The 26,156-nt window shown below is 41.4% G+C and overlaps 1 long non-coding RNA gene across 1 annotated transcript in view; it reads right to left on the bottom strand.

Annotated features, from left to right (window-relative positions):
* The window catches only part of LOC120372496, a 35,527-nt gene extending 10,567 nt beyond the window's left edge, over positions 1-24,960 (bottom strand). Inside the window, exon 1 of the long non-coding RNA XR_005585010.1 lies at positions 24,774-24,960. This is a non-coding gene — a long non-coding RNA (uncharacterized LOC120372496). The remainder of the gene's footprint in view (positions 1-24,773) is intronic.
* Positions 24,961-26,156: the final 1,196 nt, after the last annotated feature.

Below are 26,156 nucleotides of genomic sequence, written 5' to 3'. Positions count from 1 at the left end.
TGCCTCCTGTAACAGCTGCATGACAGCTACAACTCCCTGGGCTACTTCCCCATGGCCTCCTCCAAACACCTTCTTTATCCTCACCACAGGACCTTTCTCCTGGTGTCTGATAACGCTTGTACTCCTTAGTCCTCCAGCAGCACACCCTCTCACTCTCAGCTCCTTGTGCCTCTTGTTCCCAGCTCCTCACACGGACTTCCTCTCCTCTGGCTCCACCCCCGCCTGACTGGGGTGAGCTCCTTTTTAAACCCAGGTGCCCTGATTAGCCTGCCTTGATTGGCTGCAGGTGTTCTAATCAGCCTGTCTGCCTTAACTGGTTCTAGCAGGTTCCTGATTACTCTAGTGCAGCCCCAGCTTCTGGTCACTCAGGGAACAGAAAACTACTCATCCAGTGACCAGTATATTTGCCCTCTACCAGACTCCTGTACCCCACTGGTTTGGGTCTGTCACACTAGTTATATGAAAAATGCAAAAATAATAAATGTTTAAATTCAAACTGTAACATTCTGATATGACCAAAACAAAAAACATTTTTCCCCCCCTTCAGATTTTTTACTTTCAAAATTTTAAAGATTTCAACTTTACATCCTGATTCAAGATGGGATTTTTTTGATACCTCGAAAAGTTCTGTGGGATGGGAAAACTGTTTCCCCACTCAGAACTAATCTATTCCAAACTGTGTCTCAAAAGGGACATAACACAATGCCCATCCATTAAGGAAAAACAATGAGGAATCCTTGTGACACCTTAGATACTAACAAATTTATTTGGGCATAAGCTTTTGTGGGATATAACCCACGTCATCAGATGCATGGAGTGGAAAATACAGTAAGAAGGTATAAATATACAGCACCCCTTGTTGTTTTTACTGATACAGACTAACACGGCTACCCCTCTGAAACCAGTCATCCATTAAGGGTATGCCTTTCTTGCATTGCCATCTGTATACCACTGCTGTCTCAGTTTTCACTACTGTTTAAACTAAAACAGATTTAGAAAATGTATAGAAACAAGTTCTCAGATATACATATTAAAAACTGACTACTAAATTGTGATTATTTGTATAATTCCCCAAATTCAGTATTTCAAGCCAGCAATAAAATGTGTAACAAAAAGGTTGGCTTTTTCTTTTAATCTCATCAAAATATTTTTTGTTGATTAGAAGAAGACAGGAAAGACATTAGTATCGTAGAAATGCAGGGCTGGAAGGGACCTTGAGAAGTCACCAAGTCCAGCCTGCAGCATTGAAGCAGGACAAAGTAAACTTAGCATATCATCTGTGACAGGTGTTTGTCCAACCTGTTCTTAAAAAACCTCCGGTGATGGGGATTCCACAACCTCCCTCAGAAATCTGTTCCAAAGCTTACCTACCTTTATAGTTAGATAAGTCACACACTTAGCCAGTAGATTTCACATATTTACTGACAGTGGAGGAATGCTAAAACTCCTGGGTTCAATAGCAGGCTCCCGAGGACACTGTATGGCTAGCTATAGGGGCAGTCAATCCAGGCAGTCACCCTGGCTGCCATCTACTAGGGGCACTAAATCAGAATCTGCAGGGGTGCCACATCACTTGGATAGGGTTTTATTTATTTTAGTTTTTGCAGTTGGCTCAGGGATGTGCATACCAAAAACATTTCCACCCTGGATGGCAAAACACCTAGGGCCAATCTTGAGCAAGTGTTCTCAAGTGGGCACACAGATCCCTCTGCCCCAGTTCTCCCCAAGCCTGACCTCTTGTGCTGTGTTCCTTCCAGCCTGTTCCTGTGTCAGTCTCATCTCCCTTCCATCCCAGCTCCTAATCCAATACTGTTCATACCCCTGCAGCGCCAGTCATCTTATATTTCAAACTAAAGCCTAAAAAACAAACTGCAGCGGTGACAGAAAAATAGTGGTTGCTGGTATGCATGTTAGTATTGGATCTCGTATTGCAATGGAAACAGGAGTTGATGTAGTATTATGTACATTTCAATAAAAGAAACAAAACATCAAAAAAAAAAAAAAAAGGAAAGCCCAGTCTCCACCCCCATCCCAGTTCCTGTTTCTCTCTCCAAGCTCCTTGTCTAAATTGCTGCCATCTTCACCTATCATAAACAATCAAACCACATGTTAAATGGCCTGTATCCAAGTGGCACTGAGAAGCATAGTATGGAACCATGATGTGATAAACAGCACCCCTTTGTTTTAGGGATTGGCGATCAAGACATTAAAAGGGTCAGTACTTTTTCTTCCCTTGCTGTATCTATTTGAAAAAGCAATTCACCTTCAGGAGGAATACTGTGGGTTCAAACAAAACTGGTAATGCCTGTACATTAAGTAAAATTTCTAACCATTATACAAGCAAACATGTGATGATGAGGAAGATATCACATTCTGATGACTGCTCACAAGTAATTTCCACAAGAGAATTTCAAAGTATAGAATTTACTTTTAAACAGAAAACACCTCTTTCTAGAGGAGATATAGAACAAAGATTAATTTGCCTCTCCATCCAACAGTTTCATTGTTGTGTGCACACAGCTTACCTAAAGATTGATGGGTTTGATTATTAAGTCATCTGAAGAGAATATTTAAGAAAATTCAAAGTGAAGCATGGGTGGAGGGGAAAATCGTGCATTACTCACTATTCCGAGTGATTAACAATAAGATAGAATCCTTTAGTATTTCCCAATGGAGAATGGACAACTACCTTTAGACAATGAGTCAAAACAGCAGGAAGACTAGATGGCTCAGGCAATAATATGTGGGGTTCTATTACTTCAAGATCTGACTTGGCCCAAATTTCCAATCGCTTTTTATCCATCTGAAAGCTGTAAAATAGACTCCTGCATTTGAAATAAGTTGGTGCTTTGGTACATTCTTAAAGGATACAAATGTCCATTAAAATAAAATATGGATACCAGATCTTCAAATCATGATGAGCCCCAATTAGAGCTAATCAAAAGGATTCGTGAACCAATGTGGCAGGTTCATTCTACTGGTTTTCATATGGTCATCATTTGTACCATTTGCCATGTGTGTATATCCAGGCAGCCACAAATGTATCTGTGAATCCCCAAAAATTTCATTAATTTTACCATGGAGAATTATTCATTCCAGATATCAGTAACATGAAAGACATTTTCTTGTTAAAAATTTCAGAAGTGTGGAGAAGCTTGCGCTGCCACTACATGTGCTGTTTTCATTCTGTGGATAAAAACAGATATTCATGCCTCAATCCTTGGATGTGGGTGATTCGCGTTCAGTGCAGAATCTTGGAGAGAGGGAAAAGGTGGCTCTGATCTGGGGCTAGTTTGGCCCCTGAAATAAATTGGAGCAACCTGAAAACTACTATATCTTTTGCCAGCTGACAGCAACCTGCCCATGACCATTACACTATTTATGTCTCACCAGAGTTACATGGAGGACCCCTTCTCCTGTTAGCATGGCACCAACATGCCTTCTACACCAGGGAGAAGCAGCAAAAGGCTGGCTACGTTGTGTAAAGGGAATCCCATGCTGGCACAGAGTCAAAGGGAATCCTTACCTTTTCTGCCTCTTTGGGCTTAGAGAGTCCAGAACAGGGCTGACAATTTCCACTCTAGTATTGTGAATATTGCACATTTTATGAGCATTAAATTGACTTCAAACATATGCAATGAGAGAGAGATTCCAAATTCACCTATTTAAAGATTCACATTTTTAGAGAATGTGTTTTAAAAAAAAACACCTTATGTTGTAGAGAGCCCAAGTTGTGGGCTGTTCATAACGGTGCCTGGCAAGTTCTTAAGCTTTTCACACAGGCTCGGCTGTTATAAAAGTTGCTCATATTTCTAACTTTTTATAAAAAAAAGTAAGTACTTCATGAATATTCATTAAAATAACATTTAATTACATTATGTAAACTGCTCACTAGAGTAGAGATATAAATGGCTCTCTTTTTAAAAAAAAATTGCTTGCAGGATCTTGCTTTCAAATGCCCAACGCCTAGAAATAACTTTTCCTGGCCAAAAGAATAAGTCTATATTTATATGCATCTGACTCACTGAGCTTTGCCTATGAGAAACTCTAAATTGATTCCCTCAGAAAATGAGTTGTATAGTGTATTTGTCTGTCCTTCATTGGACTAATAAGTAATGTTAACTACATATTTTGCCACATCTTTTCATATGCTGGTAACAGATTATAAAGATTAAGATAATAAAGGCATTTATATGCTGTGATGCAGTGACAAATTATTTTATACATGAATATTACATTATCAACATTTTCCTTAAGTGCCAAACATTAAGGATATTCTCTCAGCAGCACAGTGCCTAGACGAAGATATGTGGCTGGACTATATTCCACACCATTGTAGTGCTGTGTATCTCCTGTGTGGGTTCCTACCAATTATTTCAGGCTCTGCTTGGCATTTAGGGTCAACATCCTAAATTAAAAGCAGACTAACTCCAGGTTCTTCAAATTCCTAGTTAGGTTTCCTTACTTGGGGAAAGTTGTTGTCTGAGCTACTTACAAGTGATCTGTACTTACTACTAAAAAGATAACTCACATACATGCATGTTTACTCTGGTACTTTCCTGAAGCAGAAGATGTTTGAAATTTATATGCCTTTAAAAGTTGTATATTTCAGGTTTGGATTTTTTAAAAACCTGTAATTTCCATGTTGATTGATAGTTAATGACCTGCAAGTAATTATTCTGTGCATTTTTTTTGCACTATTTCCATGTTGTTTGTGGTGGTTAAAAATAGCACAAACGTATTGCAAAGTTGTTTTTCCTGCCTTGTACTGGAACTTGATCTGAAAAATGAAATGCAGTTACAGAACTGTGATAATAGGAAGATAAGTGACCAGAGTTGTACCAATATTTAGATGGAAGGCAAATTCTAATGTAGGTTCAATAAAAATCAAATCTTTTCAGGAAAAAAACACAAGTGTCCCTTTTTGGGCTGTTTCAAGCTCTAAAGAGCTAAGTGTAGCTTTTATGGGAAAAGGTGGCTGGATCAAGTCCTGAGTAACTCACAGGACTTTTAAGGAAGAAATATTGGAGAACACAATGATAGGACTAGAACCCTCAAAAGGCAAGATGCCAATGAGACTACTCATGTGATTAAGTGATCATTAATACAAGGGTTGTACAATTTAGCCCTATCAAAATGAAAAGTATCACAACCCATTACTAAGCTATTGGCCAGCTGCATGTGTTCTATTTTTATCCATTTTAAAGTGTTGCCCTTTAAAAGTTTCTCTAAATGTTAATTTTCTCTTGTATTGAGGGAAAAGGTAAAATAGGAATGCCCAACTGGCCTTGTCTATGTTATTCATTACTGTGTCTCTCCTCTTGCTCTTCTCCTTTCACAGCAGTTTACATTTCTCCTCACATGACAGTGTTTCCTCCATTTTTATTACCTTTCTCTGAAGCGCTCCTGTTTCTGCTACCATATGTCTTCTGTCAGCAAAGGTAATCAAAACTGAACAACACTGGTGTTTGTTGTATAAGAACAAAAGTGTTGGCTAATGAATAAACCATGATCACCACCCCTTCAGAAGATTAAGACTAACAATAGTGTATATCCTTCTAAAATTTCTGCTTTTCTCACTTATACATATGTAAATGTAAGAGTTACACTGTGTTAAATAACTTAGATAATTCAAATTTAAGTCATTTTGAGGATTTCATTGTAATATACATCTTTAAGCAAAATATTTTGAAATAACATATTTAAGATATCTTCTGTTTAATCAAATCTAGCACTGATATATTACAAACTCATCTTCTAATTAAAGCAAGACAGCATCTTGATCAACAATTAATCACAGACAGAAACATCAATGTAAGTGGGTCATTATATGATTGCATTTGTAACCTTTTTGACTCCTCATTTCTCTTTCCAGCATTAAAATGATTCTAATAAGTTATATAATTTCAGAAAATATTTTAAACCATCTTCCCTTTTCCACCCCTCTCCCTCCGCTCCCCTGCATTCTAAAAACATCCCTAATCTCAGACTATGCATATCTGCATGAAGAGACTACAGATTGGAATTAATTTTTTTATTATGGTTTCAGATGCAAAATTTAAGAAGGAACAAAAAGACCACCAGACCAGAGGGGTGAATTGGATGAGACTTTCTTCCAGCAACTAACAGAAGTTACTAGATCACAGGCCCTGGTTCTCATGGGAGACTTCAATCACCCTGATATCTGCTGGGAGAGCAATACAGCGGTGCACAGACAATCCAGGAAGTTTTTGGAAAGCGAGGGGACAATTTCCTGGTGCAAGTGCTGGAGGAACCAACTAGGGGCAGAGCTCTTCTTGACCTGCTGCTTACAAACTGGGAAGAATTAGTAAGGGAAGCAAAAGTGGATGGGAACCCGGGAGGCAGTGACCATGAGATGGTCGAGTTCAGGATCCTGACACAAGGAAGAAAAGAGAGCAGCAGAATATGGACCCTGGACTTCAGAAAAGCAGATTGACTCCCTTGGGGAACTGATGGGCGGGATCCCCTGGGAGAACAACATGAAGGGGAAAGGAGGCCAGGAGAGCTGGCTATATTTTAAAGAATCCTTATTGGGGTTGCAGGAACAAACCATCCTGATGTGTAGAAAGAATAGTAAATATGGCAGGCGACCAGCTTGGCTTAACAGTGAAATCCTTGCTGATCTTAAACACAAAAAAGAAGCTTACAAGAAGTGGAATACTGGACAAATGACCAGGGAGGACTATAAAAATGTTGCTCGGGCATGCAGTAGTGAAATCAGGAAGGCCAAATTACACTTGGAGTTGCAGCTAGCAAGAGATGTTAAGAGTAACAAGAAGGGTTTCTTCAGGTATGTTAGCAACAAGAAGAAAGTCAAGGAAAGTGTGGGCCCCTTACTGAATGAGGGAGGCATCCTAGTGACAGAGGATGTGGAAAAAGCTAATGTACTCAATGCTTTTTTTGCCTCTGTCTTCACGAACAGGGTCAGCTCCCAGACTGCTGCACTGGGCAGCACAGTATGGAGAGGAGGTGACCAGCCCTCTGTGGAGAAAGAAGTGGTTCGGGACTGTTTAGAAAAGCTGGATGAGCACAGGTCCATGGGGCCAGATGCTCTGCATCCGAGGGTTAGTGGATGTAATTGCAGAGCCATTGGCCATTATCTTTGAAAACTCATGGCGATCAGGGGAGGTCCCAGATGACTGGAAAAAAGGCTAATGTAGTGCTCATCTTTAAAAAAGGGGAAGGAGGAGGATCTGTGGAACTACAAGCCAGTCAGCCTCACCTCAGGTGGAGAAAGAAGTGGTTCGGGACTGTTTAGAAAAGCTGGAGGAGCACAGGTCCATGGGGCCAGATGCTCTGCATCCGAGGGTTAGTGGATGTAATTGCAGAGCCATTGGCCATTATCTTTGAAAACTCATGACGATCAGGGGAGGTCCCAGATGACTGGAAAAAGGCTAATGTAGTGCTCATCTTTAAAAAAGGGGAAGGAGGAGGATCTGTGGAACTACAAGCCAGTCAGACTCACCTCAGAAAAATCATGGAGCAGGTCCTCAAGGAATCAATTCTGAAGCACTTAGAGAAGAGGAAAGTGATCAGGAACAGTCAGCATGGATTCACTAAGGGCAAGTCATGCCTGACTAACCTAATTTCTTTCTATGAGGAGATAACTGGCTCTGTGGATGAGGGGAAGCAGCGGATGTGTTATTCCTTGACTTTAGCAAAGCTTTTGATATGGTTCCCCACAATATTCTTGCCGGCAAGTTAAAGAAGTATGGGCTGGATGAATGGACTATAAGGTAGATAAAAATCTTGCTAGATTGTTGGGCTCAACAGGCAGTGATCAATGGCTCCATGTCTAGTAGGCAGCCGGTGTCAAGCAGAGTGTCCCAAGGGTCAGTCCTGGGGCAGGTTTTATTCAATATTTTCATTAATGATCTGGAGGATGGCGGGACTGCACCCTCAGCAAGTTTGCAGAGGACACTAAACCGGGAGGCATGGTAAATATGCTGGAGGGTAGGGATAGGATACAGAGGGACCGAGAAAAATTAGAGGATTGAGCCAAAAGAAATCTAATGAGGTTCAACAAGGACAAGTGCAGAGTCCTGCACTTAGGATGGAAGAATCCCATGCACTGCTACAAACTAGGGACTGAATGGCTAGGCAGCAGTTCTGCAGAAGAGGACATAGGGGTTACAGTGGATAAGAAGCTGGATATGAGTCAACAGTGTGCCCTTGTTGCCAAGAAGGCCAACGACATTTTGGGCTGTATAAGTAGGGGCATTGCCAGCAGATCGAGGGACATGATCATTACCCTCTATTTGACATTGGTGAGGCCTCATCTGGAGTACTGGGTCCAGTTTAGGGCCCCACAGTACAAGGAGGATGTGCAAAAATTGGAGAGAGTCCAGTGTAGGGCAACAAAAATGATTAGGGGGCTGGAGCACATGACTTATGAGTGGAGGCTGAGGGAACTGGGATTGTTTAGTCTGCAGAAGAGAAGAATGAGGGGGATTTGATAGCTGCTTTCAACTACTTTAAAGGGGGTTCCAAAGAGGATGGATCTACACCAGTGTTTCCCAGACTTGGGATAGCGCTTTTGTAGGGAAAGCCTCTGGCAGGCCGGGCCGGTTTGTTTACCTGCCGTGTCCGCAGGTCCAGCCAACCACGGCTCCCACTGGCTGTGGTTCGCTGCTCCAAGCCAATGGGAGCTGCTGGAAGTGACGGCCAGTATGTCCCTCAGCCCACGCCGCTTCCAGCAGCTCCCATTGGCCTGGAGCCGCGATCGGCTGAACTTGCGGACACGGCAGGTAAACAAACTGGCCCAGCCTGCCAAGGGATTTCCCTACACAAGTACAGTCTCAAGTTTGGGAAACACTGGTCTAGACCTCTCTCAGTGGTACTAGGTGACAGAACAGGGAGTAATGGTCTCAAGTTACAGTGTGGGAGGTTTAGGTTGGATATTAGGAAAAACTTTTTCACTGGGAGGGAGGTGAAGCACTGGAATGGGTTACCTAGGGAGGTGATGGAATCTCCTTCCTTAAAAACCTCTAAAGTCAGGCTTGACAAAGCCCTGGCTGGGATGATTTAGTTGGGGATTTGTCCTGCTTTGAGCAGGGGGTTGGATTAGATAACCTCCTGAGGTCCCTTCCAACCCTGATATTCTATGATTCTATGACATTTTGAAGATCTGAGACTATTGTGTTCAAAATATTACTTAGGTTCACATGCTATATACCTACAAAATCTGCATCAGTTAGGAAAGATATGTAAACACCTCCTAATGCTCTCTGAATTACATGACAAGTAGATGAAAGTCACATGTTCATCGTGCAACTTCACAAAACGATGCTTGAAACATATCTGTTCATTATCCGTTCATTTATTTGGGAAATAGTGCAACTAGGAAAGCCATCTGAAGATCAATTGACCTGGAGAATACAACTTCCCCCGCCTCCTTTATGTCACTTCATGAACAAGTCAAAAAACAAATAGAACTTATATAACAATGTAAATAGCACTGCTCCATGACCATATATTAGGTATACTTTGGAGTGAAATTTTCCACAATGCAATGTTACATTTCAACAGAGAAAGAAGATTATTGAAATATAATTGTATATTTTAAAGCACAGGATTTGAACTAATGATTAACTATAGGCTTCCAATCAACCTTGACTTTGAACATTTTACCTGAGAGGAAAGTCACGTTGGCTGCTTTAGTAGCTATAAAAGCTTTGTTTGGATTATTAAATATCAGAAATGCTCAAAGAATCTCAAACAAGTTAAAAATGATGGTCAAGATGGTGGCCATGTGCAATGCATGCAGGACTTCACCCAGACATCCAGGCCTATTCAAGTGAAGGCACACTGTTGATGAGTATCTTTACCACAATTATTAATGTGTTTTATTGCAAGTGTGGTGCCAAAAGTGTTTGTTACAAATAAAACTGTTGATTACACCGAGTTCAAACAGTCAAAGTGATTGTGTCATCTCCAATTCACAATTCATTGTTAAATATTACAGTAGTTAATCCCTATTTGTTACTTGGAAGAGTCTCTACTACCCCACATCCATCACAAGAGATAGGAAAGGGTAACTTCAGATTGCATCTATCCTCCTTCCTAGATGGACAGGGCAAATGTCTGTCCCACTCAGATTTTCACTCCTCTCCCCTGTCTGAAGTCCCCCACTTACTCCTATATTCATTTGCCACTATATTTCCCTCCCTTTGTCCTTACCATCTCCTACACATCACATTCTCCCGCTGTGCCACCACATTTCCATGCACCCCTTCAGTCACCTCCTGTTCTCCATATTCCCCTGAACTCCCTCACAGTGTCTTCCTGTCCTTCATATTGTCTTTCAACCCAGTCAGCTTCTTGCTCACATTTGCCTGCACCCTGCAGTCTGCCTCATACCCCTCACATTCTCCTTCAACATCATTTCAGTCTGCCCTGCTCCCCCCATTCCTCTGACTCCTCATATTTTTCTGACCCCCAAAATCCCCTAGCTATTGTCCCAGTCTTATTCCAAGCACCTTTACATTCTTATGTCTATAGCTCACATGATTCCTCAAGGGCCATCATCTTCAGCCTCATTGGAAACAAAGATAGAGGAGTCCATCTTTTTGTAGGGGGCAGACATTCACCTGCAAAAGCTATGGCAAAATGGCAGTCATCTTGTTGAGGGCAACATGTGGTACCAGTCCCATTGACAATAATGAGAGATAGTGGCCATTTTGGGTAAAAGCAAACTTTGATTTTGAAGGTTGAAATCAGGAAAAAAATGTCATGAAAACCTTTAAGAAACTCAGATATCTCCAGGATAGCAAAAAACACAAGAACTGGCAATACTGTAATCACAAAATGGTAAAACAGTAGCGAGAAATACCATCATCTCTGTAGGCTTCTTCCTTCCACATTTCCTCAGTCTGGAACAAAGATATTTCAAGTTGTTTTTAATATCCTCATATAACTGATGTTTCAACTAAATGAGAATTGGAACTTATTATGCTGATAAATTTTCATGAATATCAATAGCATGTATGATACAAGAAGGTGGAATTATTCAGCTTGCTTTGTTTTTTGAACTCACTATAAAAGTTCATTTTAATATCCCTAAACTAATAACCATGATAGAGGAGTTCTCCTGGGAGTCAATTCCCTTAATCCATATACTATGCTGCCAGAGTAGACTTGCTATCCTGGCACCTCTTATTGCTATCCTGCAACTTAAAAGTCAAACCAACACATACATGTGCATAGGTATTGAAACTCTAGCAAATCCTACCATCTGCCTCCAACTGCTGGTGATATTGTTTATTTTTATTATCCCTTAGTAACAGTAAGGCACTGGAAAGATACCCAGTAATGTCTGGCTACTTCTTCCTTCTAGGTCCCTATAGAACAGAAAGAAAATCGATCCCTTTCTTGTGTTACCAACAGGTGTCTTTTCCTACCCTTGTCTAACCCCAGTGGTAGTTCCATTTGTTCTTATTTGCTGAAGACACTGAGGTGATGCAAAATGTCCTCCTTAGTAATTCTTCATATCTGGTTTCAGCAAAGAAGAATGTGGCATTGAAAAACACACCTAAACTTGTATCCACTAAGATGTTTTTCAAGGAATTGCACTCCCTAGTGTCTGGCTTAGCTCAAACGTAGAGAAATTACTTCATTTGTTGCCTCTAAGGAGAATCCTGACATACGTGCTAAATATCTGATGGGTATATTCTTTTAATCATGATAGAAGGACCTTAAAAGCTTTAAAGAATCATAACTTGTGCAATCCAAATGGCATGATGTCTATACTAGAGAAGTGTATTACATTTTTAAAAAGTTGAATGTTCATTGTGTCAGAGCAGTTCTCTGTTGGATGGCCTGAGGGAAGGCTTCTTGCTAAGACTGTATGTAAATAAACTAAATGAAGTTCCAGCCACATTCATACACAATACACATTAATGAAGTATTGCAAATTCAGGGCCAAATTCACTGATGGCATAAATGGGTAGAAATCCATAGAGGCTAACAGAGTTGCCCATGCTTATGCCATCAGTGAATTTGGCCCTGAATTAGTGAACAGCTACAAAAGTATCTCACAAAACTGGGTGACTGGGCAACAAAATGGCAGATGAAATTTAGTGTTGATAAATCCAAAGTAATGCACATTGGAAAACAATCAAAACTATATATATAAAATGATGTGATCTAAGTTAGCTGTTACTGCTCAAGAAAGATTTCGGAGTCATTGTGGATAGTTCTCTGAAAACATCCACTCAATGTGAAGCAGCAGTCAAAAAAGCAAACAGAATGTTGGGAATCATTAAGAAAAGGATAGATAATAAGACAGAAAATATAATTTGCCTCTGTATAAATCCATGGTACACCCATTTTTGAATACTGCATGCAAATGTGGTTGCCCCATTGCAAAAATGCTATACTCGAATTGGAAAAGGTTTAGAAAAGGGCAACAAAAATAATTAGGGGTATGGAACTATTTCCATATGAGGAGAGATTAATAAGACTGGGACCTTTCAGCTTGGGAAAAAGACCACTAAGGGGGATATGACAGAGGTCTATAAAATCATGACTGGTGTGGAGAAAGTAAATAAGGAAGTGTTATTTACTCCTTCTCATCACAAGAAGTAGGGGTCACCAAATTAAATTAATAGGCAGCAGGTTTAAAACAAACAAAAGGAAGTATTTTTCCATACAACGCACAGTCAACCTATGGGACTCTTTGCCAGAGGATGTTGTAAAGGCCAAGACTATAACAGGATTTAAAAAAGAACTAGATAAATTCATGGAGGATTGGTCCATCAATGACTATTAGCCAGGATGGGCAGGGATGGTGTCTCTAGCCTCTGTCAGAAACTGGGATTGGGTGATGGATCACTTGAGTATCTTTTCTGTTCATTCCCTCTGGGGCACCTGGCATTGATCACTCTCAGAAGACAGGATACTGGGCTAGATGGAGCTTTGGTCTGACCCAGTATGGCTCTTCTTATGTTCTTCCTTTCCTTTCACTGGCTGCATCTTTTGTGGTTTTACTGGTTTCCCCTGATAGCATGCGTCACCCACTTTGATCTCTCATTCATGGTTTGGCCCCTCTCATGTTCCAGGAGTTGCAGTGCTTCATTTTTGAGTCAGGATGCTCCCTTCCCATGGCTTGGGTTGCTCTCTTTTCACGGTTTGGTCCTCTGGCCAGGTCTCTGTGTGGTTTCCCTCTTCCTGGGTATCAAGGACTCTTCATATGAACCTCATTAACCCTCTCCAGGATAGTGCGGTGTGCATACCATATCATAATCACTGATCGGGGGAGGGATAGCTCAGTGGTTTGAGTATTGGCCTGCTAAACCCAGTGTTGTGAGTTCAATCCTTGAGGGGGCCATTTGGGGATTGGTCCTGCTTTGAACAGGGTGTTGGACTAGATGATCTCTTGAGGTCCCTTCCAACCCTATTGATCTTTGATGACATGCCTAATTCTCATTTATACACTACTCTCATGCCTGCCATTTCAATTGGTTTTCCATGTAGACTATAGATATTCAGATTCTTCATAGGTAATATGATCGGGGCAGGGGAGAGAAACCCTTGTCTACAGGAAATCCCAACCTGATTGCCTGTTTTTCCTCATTCTCCCACCTGCTATAAAGAGCAGTCATAACTGCTTCTTGTGCTGAGGACAAACCTGATCTCTGCACAGGGAGCAGGCAGAGCTCCTGCTACCTCTTGCCAGCTAGTGTAGCCTAGTGGTTAGTAGAGTTGCCCATAGGACAGACTGTCCTTGGAACCCCTATAAGAAGAATGCATCTGACAAAGGGAATCCTGCATACAATGATGTTGACTGGGTCAGCATGAACTGATCTAGGTGATTCCTGGAGATACTGAATGATAATCTTACCACAAACAGACAATATATTCCAGCTTCATCACCTTCTGAATCACCTTGCAGATCTAAAGCACTGTCACATATCTGCAAAATCACTTTGGGGATTATAGGGTAAGAAGAAAATGCCACTGAGTTCCCCTCCTCTCCCTTTTCCAGAAGATACTGCTACATTTAACGGCAATGACATGCGCAGAGAGGAGAATAGGGACCAAAGAACTTTGTTGTGAAATTGCTTATAATTCTGTACCTCAACTGTACAGTTTGAGTTTCTGAATTCAGGGTATACGTCTTTTAAAACTAACATTCTGTGTTAGCATCATCAAAAGGAAGATTTATTTTTACTAGAGATGGGCACATTACCTTGACTATATCAGTTTTGATAGCTCCGGTGCAAGTCTAATAGTTTTCAGTCCCATGAAAGTTTTGTCAAGAACATCACGGTGCACAGGACTGTTCATTAGATTAGAAGTTATATGTACTATTACAAATAGCATTTCCCAGGGGATGAAGAGAAAGGTTCCTCCTCCTATATTTTGGAAATTGCAGACATTTAATTGGTTTATGGGATGCTTGGGGTTATTTCATATTTCACTACGTAGCAGATTCTAAGGAAGCCTGGAGAAAAGGAGAGGACCTGCTTCTTGGCATCTGAGACTTAGAATTATTGCAAATATTTTTACTGGACATTAGGAGGTAAATTTTACCAAATAGTTCTGTAATCAGTATATACACATATTACAGAAGCACCAGTTATGGCTCCATAATTAAGGCTGAGTTGACATTTATAGCTATGGTACTCTAATTTAGCAATAAATCGCTCAGGAAACGGAAATAATTTTAATTTATATTTTCTCATTTTGAATGAAAGCACAGACTATTTGCATGCAAATTCAGATACAAGTTGCTTTCACTGTTGGTAGGACTTAAAATAGTCTTGTATATTAACTTCCACGCTTCTATAACAAGGAGGCATCAATGCTTTCGTTTTATTTTCAAGGTTTTCTGGGTTAATGAACAAGACAACTGGAATAGTATTATAAGCTTCCCCAGCCAAAAACAAATTACAGTAAACTATGAGTGAGACACTAGGGTGAGATCCTCAACACTGCACTGGCCCCTTTATACAACATAAAAGGTTCATAGTAATGCAAAAGGGCTATAAAAGTTCTATGACCATCCCAGGGAGGATTCCCCTGGCACAGGTACTATGAAGACAATCCCCCATATGGGGTGTGTTAAGGGTCAGGCTGCAGTATGTCACATTGCAGAGATCTTAGGTAACTCCAGCAGCCTCTCTTTATGTGCTGCTGGTACAGTCCAGGATTTGGAGGACACAAAGGTGTCTTAAAGCCAACTTTATCCCCTTTCCCACCTGGGCTCCCACTGACATCTATGGGCTTTGGATTGCTTCTGTTCTCATCTAGGTCATGGACTCACCGTATCACTTTGGAAAAGTCAATTAACATTTATTGCCTCTATTTGCTCATGGGTAAAATAGGGATAATAAGGATTCCCCACCTTAAAAGGGTATTGTGAGGTTAAACTAATTATTCTCTGTAAACTTTCCCAGCTTCCATGGATGAAGGCTGTTCTAACAATGCAAAGACTTTTAGAAATTTCTGGAAACACCTCAATTAAATTGCATAAAGAAGTCACTGAAATAACTCTAAATGGATGATTTTCCCTTCAGTAATGAATACTTGTAATATATTGTTTCTATTCACAGTTTTTTAGTTGAAAGCCCCATCATATTTATTAGGATTTTCTTTAGATAAATGAAAAACAGTCGCCTTTAAACAAAAATTCCATAGCAATTTTCTAAAGTGCTGTTTGCTAGCATTAAGTTATTTCTGCACAGATATGTCATTCAATTAATGTTGGAGGTAAAACAGAAAACCTCTCTGTTCAGTAATGTTGTTTGGACAGGTTTATGAACTGTAGCTAGATATAGTTGTTCAAGTGCTACACAGCATTAGCCTTCCTCATGGAAAACCAGCAGACATCTATAATAATTAAAAAGTTGCATAGTGTATGTAGATTTCCTTACTGATTTAGCTAATAGTAAGCTAACATCCTTAAAATAAATTAATCCTGTGCAATGTATTAATCCTAGCCAAATCTCTTTTGAAAAAGGGAAGCTATATTGCATATGTAACAAATAATGTAGAAGTTTCATTTTCTATTAAAAAAGCCAAAATACAAGAGCATATCCATCCAGATTCATGTTTGGCAATGAATGTTCTTCCACTAATATACTTAGGCAGACTACTGAACAATCAGGGTGTTTGCACTGACAACTTCCTTTTTTCTCTTTTGTCTCCCTTTGAGCACCTCTCAAAAGGGGAAAAATAGCCGACAACTTGGGTAATCCTCACACCATTCATATAAATGCAACACGTTGGCAAGGGCCTTGTGGTTTTAAGAAGTACTTTATATAGAAATTTACCAAGAAAAAGTTAACCGTTACTTACAATTACCATTCAGTGGCATTTAAGTGATCAGAATTATTCCATAGTCCAATGGCAAATGTTGCATGAATACCTAAAGGTCTAAAATATAAACATCCCCACATCTGGAAACATTTGTATATACTAAATATAAATTTAGGTTAGACATTTAAAAATAGCAACTTGTCAGAAAACATTCTGACCAAAAAGAATAAAAATAAAAATAAAAAGTTGGTTAATAATTTGCAGAGAGAGAGAGACCCATATTATTATGCATTGCTGATGCCACTTGGGATAATGCAAAAATAAAATAAAGTACACCTGTAATTTGATTAAAGGCAAATGTCACAATTATTGAAATAACTCATGTTACAGTGTTGATGACAGTCAACAGTTCCTGTGGGGTTTAGTAATCTTTAAAGCCCAACATCACACCCCATTTATTATGTATAATAATGAGATGCAGCTACCAAACTGCAATTCCCAAACCATACCCAAAATCATGGGAAACGTGTTTGCCTTATAGCTGAATATGATGGTAAATTCTTCCCCACACCATCATTACCATACTGTGTCCTCAAACTTGTGCAAATCTGCTGCCATAAAGCTTGTAGTATTAATTACACATGTACATAGTTCACTGTTATGTCAAGTGCACCATGGAAGTGAATTATTGTCAAGTGCACCATGGAAGTGTATTCCAAAACAGTGAGCTGTCTATATGCCCCTATGGCAGCCTCCCCCATCTCCAGCACCTCTCAGCCTTACATCCCATCAAACAATCCCTGCAATATGTTGCAGTTAGACATCCAATTAACTTAGTCAATGAATCCTGTGGGATGGAGAATCTTCATTCCTGACCCCACATATGGTATTCATACCACCTTCAGCATTCAGGCCACCACTCTGGATGAGCTTTAGGGTATGAAACAATACTCACACAAACCCAGCTAAGCATAAGTGCTCACTCTCTGGGTGCTCTGGGGCTGGAGCACCCATGGGAGAAAAATGGTGGGTGCTGAGCACCCACTGGCAGCCCTCCACCAACCCCCCCATACCCCAAGTGACTCCCGCCCACCAGCGGGCCCAATGGATCAGCACCTCCCCCTCCCTCCCCGTGACTCCCGCCCACCGCAATCAGCTGTTTTGTGGCATTCAGGAGGCTGGGCAGGAGGGGGAGGAGTGAGGATGTGGTATGCTTGGGGGAGGGAGAGAACTGGGCGGGAAGAGGTGGGGTGGGGGCGAGAAGAGGCAGGGCGGGGTGGGGCTTGGGGGAAAGGGTTGAATGGGATGGGTCCAGGGGCAGAGCTGGGGGTTGAGGACCCTTGGCACTTTGGAAAGTCAGCACCTGTGCAGTTAAGCCAAAAACACAATTGAGCAGATGGGAAGCACTTCAGGCTGCCAGCAAGGTAGCAACAATTGCCTCCTCTTTTTACCCCATCCACATGGGGGAGGAGACCATGCAAGCCCATGCACTCATTGCCCTCCTTTTGGTGTCTCAGCGCCAGTCATCATAGTTGGGAAGGGCTGCCAAGCTGGTCACCGTACGGCAAAACAATCCTACTCATGGAGAAACGAACTTGCTACAGAAGGCGGGGAAAAGGAGACAGGTTAGCCACAAATGACTCCTGCAGTAGTCCTGGTACAAATCCATCATTACAACAAGGCCAGCTCCAATGGAGATGTACATTATGAAATGTGTAATATAGGAAACAAATTAATTATTAACTTTAGAAACCGTAGCTTCAAGTTAAAACTATGATGTGAATTTATGACCAAACTTAATGATTAAGCTTCGCTAGCTTAAGACAATCCAAAGTGAAGCTTTTCTGTGAAATAGAAAGTGAGCCTGCAATTTTGTTAGATTAAATACATGCTACAAAAATAAATATATACTTCTCTGTATTGATAAAGCTCTCCTAGTGATACAATGCAATGAGAACAAAATACATAATAATAATAATAATATATTCCATAATAAATAAGCCAGTAATAGGATATTTACTTGCATTATAATTCTATATTCTAGCTAGTCATCACAAGAAAGCACAAATTTGTGGAAGTCCTCCTTATGATCCAAAAGCTGATGCTACCTTGAACTCTGGGAACTAGAGTCCCCATGGAATCACATCCTAAATATAGGTGGCACAACAGATAAAAATCTGTCTCGATGAGCATGTTCAGGGAGAACAATCATATTTACAAATCTCAGGAGGGTTAAACTGACAATGTTTATTAAATTTGCATTTGGTCAAGATGTTTGTTTTTCCTATGTGTAATGTGCATAAAACTTAAGACAGGCTCATCCTGAACTAAATACATAAGTGTATACACACAATACAACAAGGGCAAATAAAGTCTAGATGTTGAAGGCATGATTTTCATTTGAAAGCATAGCTACTGGTGAATAAAAAAAGATTTACTTTGTAATGAGCTCAAAATAATTCCTTTCATAGGCCTAGTTCATTTTTATTTATTCATACTCTGATCCAAAAGAAAGTTTTATTACAACTGACATCTGAGCAACACCTTAAGTATAGGCTATTTTATTACCTGCCATATTCTTTGTTATGCTGTAGAATAACGAGGTTAGATCAATCAGGAGGATGGGGCCCTGTTCCAGCAGACAGTCTTTTTTAGTCCTGAGCTGATGGTGTTAAATTTGCAGATGAACTGGAGCTCAGCAGTTTCTCTTTGAAGTGCCATTCCTAATGTCTCATTTGTGTCCATTTATCCTTCATTGCTGGCATATGATGGCATATTATTACATTGTGGATGTGCAGGTGAATGAACCGGTGATGGTGTGGCTGATCTGGTTAGGTCCTGTTTCTCTCTGATATTTGTTATGCTGATAAGTACTGATAGTGGCCAGCAGGTGGGTCTTAGATCTACAGACAATCACAGACCTCATCAAAGCCAATGATTGTGGCAAGCAGAGTCTTCAGGCTCAGTAGAAGGACCAGTTAAGCCCCTTTATGTAGTGAAATCATGTGGGGACTATCACCAGAGACATTAGGCTGCATGGCCAGTCAAAACTAAGTTGTGTCAACAGAGAGGCTTCCCTGGTTGCAGAGGGGCTGGGATGGTGTTCTGAAGGGAAAGAAAGTCAGAGGAAGGCCCCTGATATGACACTGGGAGGAAGCAGAGACACATGGCTTCTTGGGCATAGAATTTGCTAGAGTAGCAGACTTGTGAGCAATAAAACTGTCTGCTGTTTGTTTTCAAGTATTCAAGGAAAACAGGATTGTGTGTATATTTTCTGTAAATAAACAAAATTAAAACCAAGAATATATCATGCTCACCTCACTGATTTCTCATCCCAGTAGAAACAACCCTTTAGGGTTCTGAATTTAAAATGCTTGGGCCAAGAAGGGTAATGCATTTACTATATGCATTATGAATGGGAGAAACATAAACATTCCATTCAATTCAATTTACATTTTTTTAAATGCAGTATCATCATAAACAGTGGAGGAAAAACTTGTTTAAATATTGGGATGTCTATGTATTGCTGAACTGATGTCTTCAAAGGATCCTTGATGGACTGATCACTGAATAGGTTTATTCCCATCCTGTCTATTACATTTGCAGTAGATCTCTATACAGGAATAGAAATGGGTCTGAACCTAAACCCAAATCCAAGTTCACAGCTCAAACCTCTCTCTAAAAGGTCTATAATATAAACATCCCAAATCTGGAAATATTTGCAATTTTGATTTGCAAAGTATAAATATAAAAAGTATTCAAATGTGGGATTTTGTACATATAATGCAAAACCCCATGTGGGTGGGTTCTTAGCATTGAATTAACATAGGACTGCGGAATCTAAAAGCATGAGCCTTTAGTGCATGAGCTGTAAAATCATGGACTGCACAGTCTGGTCAGCAGACTCAAACCTCTATGTGCTCTGGTCACCAGAGCAGAGCGGAGAGCCACACTGTAAAAGTCTGCACCATTTATATAGATGTTAGACAAAATTTTATTCTTAGTTATACTGGTATAAATCAATCCAGAGTAACGCCACAGATTTTACTGAAGTGACTCTGGATTTACACAGCATTGCTTTTAGAGCAGAATTTATCCTATGGAGTTCAGAAGTGGATTTATAGTTCAGATTTGCATCCCATATTTTATTGTGATAAGCACATTGGAAATTCGTAGGCTGGTCATTATGGGATTTTGATTTGGGATCATCTTTACATAAGAGCTGCTGAAAAGCTGTGGGAAGCAGATGAGAACAGTTCTTAGGCAGCCCTTACAGAACAGTGGGTCTTTAGAGTGGAGAGAATTAAAGATTGAAAAACAGTAATTTCATTTCCCTCTCCTTTTCCCATGGAAGTCTAGCCATTTTGAAAGGTCTAGAGCATTTAGCTCAAATTACATTTGGCATATACTTTTCTGAAAAATAATTCCATTTACAAACGAAACATTTTATTAACTGCATTAATTTTTAAATTGCACACTCAACTAATATTAACTTTGACAGAATAATATCTAGCTTGTATTCAAGCTGTAACTTTGTTGTTAACACTTCAATGTGCATGGAAAACAAAGTGGCTGCATATTTTATAAATTAAAGGCTATTTAATCAATAAGCAAATGATTACATAGACTCAATTATAGTCACAGGTCTCCAAAGAACTGCTCACTGGAGATCCCTGGCAAATGCATCTTAGTAGGATCATCCAAACACATGAGTGTTCAAATCAAGACTAGATGTTTTTCTGAAAGATTTTCCAGGAGGTCTGACTAGATGATCACAATCAGAAGCAGGCGCGTGGGGCGGCATTTTGCCGGCAGGGCGGCATTTGGCTCCGGCTGACCTTCCGCAGTCATGCCTACGGGAGGTCCACCGGAGCCCCAGGAGGAGCGGACCTGCCGCAGACATGACTGCGGAGGGTCCCCTCTTCCCACGGCTCCGCTTGAGCTCCCGCAGGCATGACTGCGGCGGGTGCGCTGGTCCCGCGGCTCGGACGGAGCACCCGCAGGCATTCCTGCGGATGCTCCACCGGAGCCGCAGGACCTCAGGACCGTCCGCAGGCACTTCTGCCCCGGCCGCAGGACCGGGGAAGGGCGGCGCGAGCAGCGCGGTGCGCCGCCCCGCTTGGGGCGGCGGATTTTCTAGAGCCGCCCCTGATCACAATGTTCCCTTCCAGCCTTAGAATCTATGGAACTGTTTTTCAGAAGTATTCGTTTAATAGTAGAGTAAAAACAGACCAAATAAATGGAGTTGTGTGAAACTAGGTGGTTTTAGTACATACGTCAGAGGGGTAGCCGTGTTAGTCTGGATCTGTAAAAGCAGCAAAGAGTCCTGTGGCACCTTATAGACTAACAGACGTATTGGAGCATGAGCTTTCGTGGGTGAATACTCTTTGCTGCTTTTAGTTCATACGGGTTTGTGTGAACTGTTTTTCTGGTTTTAGTATTTTTGGGCTTGCATCTGCATATTTTTCTTCTCATTTTCAGTGAGCCCCAAGCCAAGCGCAAAGCAATTCTCAGCCCAAACTACCAAGTTTTGCTTAACTGGCCAAACTTGTGAGACCCTACACTCAAGTTGATAGCATTTCTTTGGAATGTCACATCCTATTAATTCCCAAACTTCCTGGAATGTCCTACATCTCAATGAGAACCCTGTTGATTTTTGGGAAAACTGAAAGCATCTCCAATTGGCTATGAAAAACTTCCAACATAACAATACCCCTATCTCATCTGTGCCTGTCCTCCCAATGAAGATTTACATGTTGACAGCCTGATAGATTTATCTCCCAGACATATAATAGTGGGGAAGGAGGAAAGCATGGGGGCCTGCATATAGCCAGTGACATAGGGAAGAGAATAGGGGACCCTGGAAAGGAAGGAAGGAGAATGGTGAGGGGGGTGGGCACATAGAATCCCTCACAGGAGGAGATGGCAGGATCCTGATATGGGGAAAGGACAAGGCTTGGGGAGAAGGAGAAATGAGGGCGTACACAGAGCCCTTGGCAGTGAGAGAATACAGGACCATAGTATTGGTGAGAGAGTAATGGGGGGCCTAACACAGAAAACCTGGCCCAGGAAAAGGTAGGGCACAGAGAATCCCAGGCATAAGAGAGAGGATGGGAGTTGCAGAGAGTCCCTGAAACAGAGGGAGATGGAAGAATGCAAGAAACCCGTGTGTGTGTGTAATAAATAGGGTTGCCAGGCATCCGGTTTTGACTGGAACACCCAGGCAATAAGAGACCCTGTTGCCTCCGTTCAGCACTGATGACCGGGCCATTAAAAGTCTGGTCAGTGACGCAGCAGGGGACAAGGCAGGTTCCCTGCCTGCCCTAGCACTGCATGGCTTCTGGAAGCAGCCACCAAGTCCCTGTGGTCCCTAGGCACATGGGCAGCCAGGAAGTCTCTGCATGCTGCCCCCACCAGTAGTGCCGGCTCCGCAGTTCCCATTAGCCAGGAACCGCGATCCGTGGAAGCTGTGGAAGAGGCACCTGCGGGCATGAAGGCAGCGCGTGGAGCCTTTCTGGCTGCTTATGTGTCTAGGGGCTGCAGGAACCTGGCAGCTACATCCTGGGAGCTGCGGTAAGCGCCGCAGGGGTCCCACACCCTGAACAGCCTCCCACACTCCAAACCCCTGCCACAGCCCAGATTCCCCTCCCACATGCAAACTTCCTCCCAGAGCCTGTCTCCTACATTCCAACCCTCTACCCAACCTCTGAGCCCCTTCCTGCAGCCCGAAACTCTCATCCCTAGCCCCACCCCAGAGCCCACACCCCCAGCTGGAGCCCTCCCCCTTCCCCATCCCTGAGCTCACTTCTGCACTCCAAACCCCTTGGCTCCAGCCCAGAATCCCCTCCTGCACCCCAAACCCCTCATCTTCATCCCCATCCTAGAGCTTGCACCCCCAGCCGGAGTCCTCACTGCCACCCACACCACGTCGCCCTGCCCCAGCCCGGAACCCTGAACCCTCATTTCTGGCCCCACCTGGAGCCCGCACCCCTAGCCAAGAGCCCATTTCCCTACCACACTCCAACTCCTGCCTGGAGCCCTCTCATGCATCCCAAACCCCTCATCCCTGGCCCTACCCCAGAGCCTGCATCCACAGCCAGAACCCTCACCCCCCTCCTGCACCTCAGTCCCCTGCCCCCAACCCAGTGAAAATGAGTGAGGGTGGGGAAGAGCGAGTGATGGAGGGAGAGGGGATGGAGTGAGCGGGAGCAGGGCCTCAGAGAAGGGGCAGGGTAGGGTCAGAGGTGTTTGGTTTTGTGTGATTAGAAAGTTGGCAACCCTAGTAATGATCTTGGGCTACAGAAGCTGTGAAGAGTGCAACCCTCTAGTTTAGAGTGGTAACCATAGACCAAAAAAACAAAAATACTTTTTCCTATTTTGGGCCTAAAGCAGCACAAAATAGTTCATGTTTGCTTAATGCTGAGCCAGGCTTCTGAAAGGTTCACAATCCTTGGCATGCATTTCAGCCAACATTCAGTTTTGTAAAATCAGGTGAAACTCATTTAGTTTAAAAATTTCCTTATGAAAATTTCACATAGTTCTGCAAAATGTTTTCCTGTCATTGGTACTGAGTACATGACAAACACTTGGAAGATTGTCAAGAGTTACGAGGAGTCTTACCCATCAACTCCTTAAAGCTTATAGGAGTCATTCAGCTAAAAAAAAAATACCCATTCAAATAATTAACAGTGTAGGGGAGAGAATTCAAGGGCTCTCGTATTTTATGGGGTTTTCTGAATAGAGCAACAAGATGAAAGCTTGTATTTACAAAAGTTCATTGTGAGATTTTGAGTCCAGTACCACTTTTATTGAAAAAAAAATTAGTTGCCCCTTTGACTTCAGTAACAGTAGGAACAGATTTTTAATCTTTATAACGGATAAAGGAATTATCCTAGATATTAGTTTAGGTACTGGACATGCATATTTTATTCAAGAATTTTATTTCCCTCAGATAAGACAACATTTAGAGAGGTACCTTTCTTTTTAACACATTCCACAGTACTTGCCATTTATTGGTCTCAGAGAATATTAGGATCTAAATCACACTTACACTTTTGAATTCACTCAAATGCTCAGTTCTGGGTTAGCAGTCATTTTCAATTTCCATTTAATTTAAACAAGACTTTTCACCAAACTTCTCCCCAAACACAGCCCAGGACTTCATTGAATACATTTATTTCAGGTTCAGGACTAAAAAGATTTTCATTGTGGAAAGGGATAAACTGTATTTGTAGAATTCTGCCTTTAGAAACCTGTGCTCATGTCTGCTTCCGTGAGTGGAGCAAGCCACATCCTGCTGATAAAATCTGGCATGGGAAAGGTATAGAGAGGGAATATCACCTCTGCAGTATGGTCCCCCCACCCATTACTCAAACCTGCAGAAATAACTCCGCAAAGGCTCAATTCGGATTCAAATGTCAGTTAGCTCAAAACCCATAAAGCCATGTGGGAAGCTGTCAAAAGTTACTGAGGTGCTTATCAAGGTGACATACCTTAAAGAGAATGCAGGAAGAGTCTTCAGTAATGTGCACTGTTTCCACACTATGGAATCCCTCTCTTTCTAACTGAAGAGGGCTCCAGGAGCAGTTGTAGTCAGTGTAACTCCTAGCAGCATGGCTTCCTGCAGCAAAAGCCATTTTGAATGAGGTGGAGGGGGCTAAATGGAGCTCAGTGAGGAAAGGCATCAGACCAAAGGCAAGGGGCTCTGAGTGGGAAGCCCATTACCTTTTAGGAGCCATGAGGTTTAATTAGTGGAACCCTTAGCACCCTCTGTGCATAGATAAATTCTACTCCAAACTCCTTGACAGAACAAGGAGGAAACTCTGAGTTGAAATTAATTTCATGTGTGTAGGGGAGAATTTGGTCATTAGTGATTCATTTGAAAGTTCCTGGATATTTTAGAAAGTCTACATGTCTTCAACATTTGAAAACAAGAAGTGCTGTTTGGATAGGTTACAGATGGAATTATGATATTAATTAGAGGTCTGTTCTCTAGATAAGTGCATGTACCTCATTAACTTTAATAGGAATTAGTCTTGCATATCATAGGGAAAATAAATAGACTCCATATAGACATATCAATCAGAGAAAAGAAAGCAAAGCCTTGTTATACCAGTTAAGGTCAATGATAGTTTGTAAGGAATATAAGCAATAAATTACCGTACATATAAAATGTAGGATTATGAAAGCTTTACAAAAATAACTCTGGCAGACAAATTACAGTATCTATCTTTTTTATTTACTTATTGTATGTTTTGCTTTAAAAACAAATGCTATCTATGAGCTCAGATGCTTCAGGAGATAAATCAAGACCCTGATAAGTGTTTTTAGAAAATACATTACCTTCTAGTGACATTGGTGAAGAGGATAGTGATGAAACTTTATAGCAGAATCTGAATGGTTTGAGGATGGAACCTTATTAGTAATTGGCCTGGAGCTAGAGATGGGCAATTACTAGTTAAATGTAGAGTCAGAAAAGGCCCCACTGCTGACATTTCTACAATTATCTTTGCCTTTCTCAATTTAGAGGCTTTATTAGTGGCTCATGACTGAGTCTTTTTGGCTCATTTCACACTGTTCCTCTATTGTCCATTGTGTGTGATCTCGCTCCTTCCCCTGTCATTGTCACACTTCCCTTTTCAATACACAAATGATACTCTGTAGTGCACTTCATTACCTATTAACCAAGTCATTGCTTCTATAGTTTGTACCTGCAATCCTTTCACCCAAGCAGCATTTGCGCTGTCTTATTTAAATTAAAAGCACATCATAGATACCTGTATTGTTTCAAAATGGTAATAGTTTGCTCAATGATTCTGAATCTGTATCTGAGTTTAGCCATCAAACTGAATCCTTATGATGCTATTCTCAAGAGA

This window comes from Mauremys reevesii, linkage group 9 (assembly GCF_016161935.1).
Source record: "Mauremys reevesii isolate NIE-2019 linkage group 9, ASM1616193v1, whole genome shotgun sequence".
Lineage (NCBI taxonomy): Eukaryota > Metazoa > Chordata > Testudines > Geoemydidae > Mauremys > Mauremys reevesii.
This window is presented reverse-complemented; position numbering and strand designations above follow the sequence as displayed.